At 35.8% G+C, this 7111-nt stretch overlaps 1 long non-coding RNA gene across 1 annotated transcript; it reads right to left on the bottom strand.

The window, feature by feature from the left end:
* Nucleotides 1-3554: 3554 nt before the first annotated feature.
* Nucleotides 3555-5783, bottom strand: LOC131804268 (uncharacterized). Its single transcript, XR_009343041.1, has 3 exons — nt 5649-5783; nt 4604-5585; nt 3555-4540 (listed from the first exon to the last, which is right to left on the bottom strand). It is a non-coding gene; the product is annotated as an uncharacterized LOC131804268 (long non-coding RNA).
* Between the last annotated feature and the right edge of the window lie 1328 nt (nt 5784-7111).

Here is a 7111-nt window from a genome sequence, read left to right as displayed (position 1 = left end):
TTATTTTCCGATTTTCGAATGAATTATTCGAAATTTTCCCGATTTTCGGAAAAAAAAACTACAGAATAAATTCAGATTTTTTTTCCGAATTTCGTATCAAACATCCGAAAAATTTGCGAATTTCGTATCAAACATCCGATACGTTTCCGAATATCGCATAAAACATCCTATATTTCTCCGATTTTCCGATAAAACAATAGAACAAATTCAGATTTTTTTCCGAATTTCTTATCAAACATCCGAAAATTTTCCGAATTTCGTATCAAACATCCTATATCTCTCCGACTTTTCCTTTTTTCTTTGCCAAATTCTATACGAATTCGCCCCGAAACTCTTACGTTCTTCCAGATTTTTTTCCGCAAAATCTTTCAGAATCGTGGGCAATCTCACACATTTTTTTTTCCGATTTCTTTCCGAATTCGACATCAGAGTCGGAAACTTGTGCAGAGTTTTTTCCGAATTTGGAAGAAAATCGGAAAAAAATGTTTGCTGGGATGTTCGTCGAACCAATTCGCCTGTGGATGGCCTGCTTAAGATAATTCATTCGAAGGTACAGGTCACCAATGTGAATAAACACTTATTTTACAAAATCTTTTGTCTCTATATAAGGTTATTTAATAAATCATTTTGGCTCTTTTTTGAGCGGCGGTATTTATATCTTTCTAAGGTATATAAACACATAAGACTAACCCGCTGGATATAATAAACCCAATGGGTTAATCTTCTATAGTATAACATTTTACAAAATTTTATCCGGATTATTGGGATTTGTTGCTTAATCCGGATTTATTCAAACAGATTTACAATACAAAAATAAGTCTTGTCACAATAATGATATTAGGGTTGACGTTTTTTGTCGATAGCGACAAATAATTGCTATTCGGCCCAATTACGGTTGTCGTTACTATAGTCGTTGTCGACTTTATGTGCGAGTCGCCCTCGCCGTCGCTTCGATTCAAAAATGGTATTATGGTAAGGCATAGAAGCGACATCGACAGTTTAAAATAAAAGTTGGCAACAATTAAAAAAACGTTGGCAACACTCCCTTGTTATTGACAAAAAAAGGAATAATTTTGTTTTGTATTTTGAATTCTAATTTCGACTCTTTCGGAAAAATAAAAAATATAGTGAAAAAAATGAAGATTATAAATGCGTTACATATCTTAAGTTCAAGTGAGGATGAAAAGAAGAATGTATTAGTAGTGCAGCGGCATTTTGTATTTAATATTTGACCATGAAAATAACAAAAGCAAAACAATTTGAAATGTTGGTTTCCAAATTGAAAAAAACAACATGTTTGGCAAAAAGGGTATACCAAAAGTAATTTTCCAGCTAATTTAAAATCAGATTGGAATCCATTGCAACCAAATTAAATGTAAACTGGTCACCGATTAGAGAATCCGATGGCTGATAAAAAGTATGTTAAAATTAAAATATTTTTCGGGTTTTGCCTTGTTAAGGCGAAGATCATATGTTTTATGATTTATATGTTTGTTTTCTCTTTCGAGACGAGCTTAATGATCAGGAATTTGCAGTGAAAAGGAAAGCCAGATAGACACTATCACACACTCACCACTATGCGACGCGTTTCGCCGTTGGTTAAGCGGCTCATCAGGCATATTTGGTGTGGATGATGGATTTCAAGGGCCGTTCTCTGGAAAGTAGTATATATTTCGAACTTATTGCAAATTAGCATATGCGAATTATACACTAGAAACTCTCCAGGTTCGACTCAAGTTCTATTGGCAGATCTTTTTCACAGCAAAGTTTTGTTTTTGTAGTGATGGATTTTTTTTTTTTGTCCACAACAACTACATTGCTTCCAATGCATACACTTGTTTTAGTGCTGCTTTAGGAAGACGGGTTAATGGCTCTGAACGTAGAGGCGGCAACTTCTAGTTGGCTGCACACCGAGGTCCGCGGTTCAAATCCCACAGCCAGGCTCGGCTGAATTTTTGAGTTTTGCCTAGTTAAGGCGAAGATCATATGTTTTATGATTTATGTGTTTGTTTTCTCTTTCGAGACGAGCTTAATGATCAGGAATTTGCAGTGAAAAGGAAAGCCAGATAGACACTATCACACACTCACCACTATGCGACGCGTTTCGCCGTTGGTTAAGCGGCTCATCAGGCATATTTGGTGTGGATGATGGCTTTCAAGGGCCGTTCTCTGGAAAGTAGTATATATTTCGATCTTATTGCAAATTAGCATATGCGAGTTATACACTAGAAACTCTCCAGGTTCGACTCAAGTTCTATTGGCAGATCTTTTTCACAGCAAAGTTTTGTTTTTGTAGTGATGGATTTTTTTTTGTCCACAACAACTACATTTCTTCCAATGCATACACTTGTTTTAGTGCTGCTTTAGGAAGACGGGTTAATGGCTCTGAACGTAGGGACGGCAACTTCTAGTTGGCTGCACACCGAGGTCCGCGGTTCAAATCCCACAGCCAGGCTCGGCTGAATTTTTGAGTTTTGCCTAGTTAAGGCGAAGATCATATGTTTTATGATTTATGTGTTTGTTTTCTCTTTCGAGACGAGCTTAATGATCAGGAATTTGCAGTGAAAAGGAAAGCCAGATAGACACTATCACACACTCACCACTATGCGACGCGTTTCGCCGTTGGTTAAGCGGCTCATCAGGCATATTTGGTGTGGATGATGGCTTTCAAGGGCCGTTCTCTGGAAAGTAGTATATATTTCGATCTTATTGCAAATTAGCATATGCGAGTTATACACTAGAAACTCTCCAGGTTCGACTCAAGTTCTATTGGCAGATCTTTTTCACAGCAAAGTTTTGTTTTTGTAGTGATGGATTTTTTTTTTTGTCCACAACAACTACATTTCTTCCAATGCATACACTTGTTTTAGTGCTGCTTTAGGAAGACGGGTTAATGGCTCTGAACGTAGGGACGGCAACTTCTAGTTGAAAACAAACACATAAATCATAAAACATATGATCTTCGCCTTGACAAGGCAAAACTCAAAAATTCAGCCGAGCCTGGCTGTGGGATTTGAACCGCGGACCTCGGTGTGCAGCCAAGTAGGAGTTGCCGTCTCTACGTTCAGAGCCATTAACCCGTCTTCCTAAAGCAGCACTAAAACAAATGTATGCATTGGAAGCAATGTAGTTGTTGTGGACAAAAAAAAAAATCCATCACTACAAAAACAAAACTTTGCTGTGAAAAAGATCTGCCAATAGAACATGAGTCGAACCTGGAGAGTTTCGCATATGCTAATTTGCAATAAGTTCGAAATATATACTACTTTCCAGAGAACGGCTTTTGAAAGCCATCATCCACACCAAATATGCCTGATGAGCCGCTTAACCAACGGCGAAACGCGTCGCATAGTGGTGAGTGTGTGACAGTGTCTATCTGGCTTTCCTTTTCACTGCAAATTCCTGATCATTAAGCTCGTCTCGAAAGAGAAAACAAACACATAAAATATTTTTCTATTTTTTTTAGTTAGTTTTCTAAAGTTCTTCTAGGTTTGGAAAGATTAAAATTTCTCTATATAAGGTTATTTAATAAATCATTTTGGCTCTTTTTTGAGCGGCGGTATTTATATCTTTCTAAGGGGGTATATAAACACATACGACTAACCCGCTGGATATAATAAACCCAATGGGTTAATCTTCTATAGTATAACATTTTACAAAATTTTATCCGGATTATCGGGATTTGTTGCTTAATCCGGATTTATTCAAACAGATTTACAATACAAAAATAAGTCTTGTCACAATAATGATATTAGGGTTGACGTTTTTTGTCGATAGCGACAAATAATTGCTATTCGGCCCAATTACGGTTGTCGTTACTATAGTCGTCGTCGACTTTATGTGCGAGTCGCCCTCGCCGTCGCTTCGATTCAAAAATGGTATTATGGTAAGGCATAGAAGCGACATCGACAGTTTAAAATAAAAGTTGGCAACAATTAAAAAACGTTGGCAACACTCCCTTGTTATTGACAAAAAAAGGAATAATTTTGTTTTGTATTTTAAATTCTAATTTCGACTCTTTCGGAAAAATAAAAAATATAGTGAAAAAAATGAAGATTATAAATGCGTTACATATCTTAAGTTCAAGTGAGGATGAAAAGAAGAATGTATTAGTAGTGCAGCGGCGAGTGTTAAGGCAACCAACAAACATATTTGCATTGCCTGGCTCTTGATTGTGTTGTTCCAAAAGTTTATAACGCTCTTCCAAGAGTTCAATAGTTTGTACTTTCCTTGATGACTTTTTACCATTGTTTTTTCTGGGCGATCGAGAAGTTTCAATAGTAGGTTACATCAGTCTCGTCTTCAGCATTGTCCACTTACTCATTTTCATGAACTATAACGTCTATTACCTTTATGTTTTCCTTATTTTCTATTCCAAGTGCACCACCTGGTCTGTTCAGTAACTTTTGAAACTGCATTATATTAGCGACAGACTCATCCAATGGCGACAAAGTCATTTGCTTAAAAATGCCACCTCCAGTGCTGCTGGTTTCATCTTTGTTGTGCACAAGTTTCTTTTTAGTTTTAAAATTTTCCAAACCTAGAAGAATTGTAGAAAACCAACTAATAAAAACATACAAATATAATTTTAATTTTTACATACTTTTTGCCAGCCATCGGAGTCTCTAATCGGAGGCCCGTTTACATTTAATTTTGTAGCAATAGATTCCCAATCAGATTTCAAATTAGCTGGAACATGACCTTTGGTAAACCCTTTTACCAAACATGGATTTTTTCCAATTCGGAAACCAAAATTTCAAATTGTTTTGCTGTTGTTATTTTCATGGTCAAATATCAAATACAAAATGCTTACAATATCAACGTCGACTAAAAAATACTCGGCCCAATTACGGTTGTCGTTACTATGGTCGTCGTCGACTTTATGTGAGAGTCGCCCTCGCCGTCGCTTCGATTCAAAAATGGTATTATGGCAAGGCATAGAAGCGACATCGACAGTTTAAAATAAAAGTTGGCAACAAATAAAAAACGTTGGCAACACTCCCCTGTTATTGACAAAAAAAAGGAATAATTTTGTTTTGTATTTTAAATTCTAATTTCGACTCTTTCGGAAAAATAAAAAATATAGTGAAAAAAATGAAGATTATAAATGCGTTACATATCTTAAGTTCAAGTGAGGATGAAAAGAAGAATGTATTAGTAGTGCAGCGGCGAGTGTTAAGGCAACCAACAAACATATTTGCATTGCCTGGCTCTTGATTGTGTTGTTCCAAAAGTTTATAACGCTCTTCCAAGAGTTCAATAGTTTGTACTTTCCTTGATGACTTTTTACCATTGTTTTTTCTGGGCGATCGAGAAGTTTCAATAGTAGGTTACATCAGTCTCGTCTTCAGCATTGTCCACTTACTCATTTTCATGAACTATAACGTCTATTACCTTTATGTTTTCCTTATTTTCTATTCCAAGTGCACCACCTGGTCTGTTCAGTAACTTTTGAAACTGCATTATATTAGCGACAGACTCATCCAATGGCGACAAAGTCATTTGCTTAAAAATGCCACCTCCAGTGCTGCTGGTTTCATCTTTGTTGTGCACAAGTTTCTTTTTAGTTTTAAAATTTTCCAAACCTAGAAGAATTGTAGAAAACCAACTAATAAAAACATACAAATATAATTTTAATTTTTACATACTTTTTGCCAGCCATCGGATTCTCTAATCGGAGGCCCGTTTACATTTAATTTTGTAGCAATAGATTCCCAATCAGATTTCAAATTAGCTGGAACATGACCTTTGGTAAACCCTTTTACCAAACATTGATTTTTTCCAATTCGGAAACCAAAATTTCAAATTGTTTTGCTGTTGTTATTTTCATGGTCAAATATCAAATACAAAATGCTTACAATATCAACGTCGACTAAAAAATACTCGGCCCAATTACGGTTGTCGTTACTATGGTCGTCGTCGACTTTATGTGAGAGTCGCCCTCGCCGTCGCTTCGATTCAAAAATGGTATTATGGCAAGGCATAGAAGCGACATCGACAGTTTAAAATAAAAGTTGGCAACAAATAAAAAACGTTGGCAACACTCCCCTGTTATTGACAAAAAAAGATATTTTTTTGGTATTTTGAATTCTAAATTCGCTCTTTCGGAAAAATAAAAAATATAGTGAAAAAATGAAGATTATAAATACGTTACATATCTTAAGTTCAAGTGAGGATGAAGAGAAGATTGTATTAGTAGTGCAGCGGCGAGTGTTAAGGCAGCCAACAAACATATTTGCATTGCCTGGCCCTTGATTGTGTTGTTACAAAAGTGTTCAATAGTTTATACTTTCCTTGTAGACTTTTTACCATTGTTTTTTGATCGAGAAGCTTCAATAGTAGGTTACATCAGTCTCGTCATCAGCATTGTCCACTTGCTCATTTTCATGAACTATAACGTCTATTACACTTATGTTTTCCTTATTTTCTATTCCAAGTGCACGACCTGGTGGATTCAATAACTTTTGAAACTGCATTATATTCGCGACAGACTCCTCCAAAGTCATTTGCTTAAAAATGCCACATCCATTGCTGCTGGTTTCACCCTTGTTGTGCACAAGTTTTTTTTTTAGTTTTAAATTTTAAATCTTTCCAAACCTAGAAGAATTTCAGAAAACTAACTAATAAAAACGTACAAAAATAATTTTCATTTTTACATACTTTTTGCCAGCCATCGGGGTCTCTAATCGGAGTCCCGTTTACATTTAATTTTGTAGCAATGGATTCCCAATCTGAATGAAAATTTGCTGGAACATGACCTTTGGTAAATCCTTTTGCCAAACATGGAAACCAAAATTTCAAATTGCTTTGCTGTTGTTATTTTCGTGGTCAAACAAATATAAAATACAAAATGCTTACAATATCAACGTCGACTAAAAAGTACTAAAAAATCGACTTCACGTCGACTGTTGTATCGACAATGATAATGGCAACCATTTGTCGCTATCGACAAAAAACGACAACCCTAATATCACTATTGTCGCCTCGACTTCATTTTGCGACGCCGACGATAACCGTAATAGGGCCGATTATTTTTCCGAAAGAGTCGAAATTAGAATTCAAAATACAAAAAAAAAAAAAATATCTTATCAACTTTTATTTTAAACTGTCG

The sequence above is a fragment of the Musca domestica genome, unplaced genomic scaffold (genome assembly GCF_030504385.1).
Source record: "Musca domestica strain aabys unplaced genomic scaffold, Musca_domestica.polishedcontigs.V.1.1 4, whole genome shotgun sequence".
In the NCBI taxonomy this organism is placed as follows: domain Eukaryota; kingdom Metazoa; phylum Arthropoda; class Insecta; order Diptera; family Muscidae; genus Musca; species Musca domestica.
Note: the sequence above shows the minus strand (reverse complement) of the source record. Positions and strands in the feature narration are given on the sequence as shown.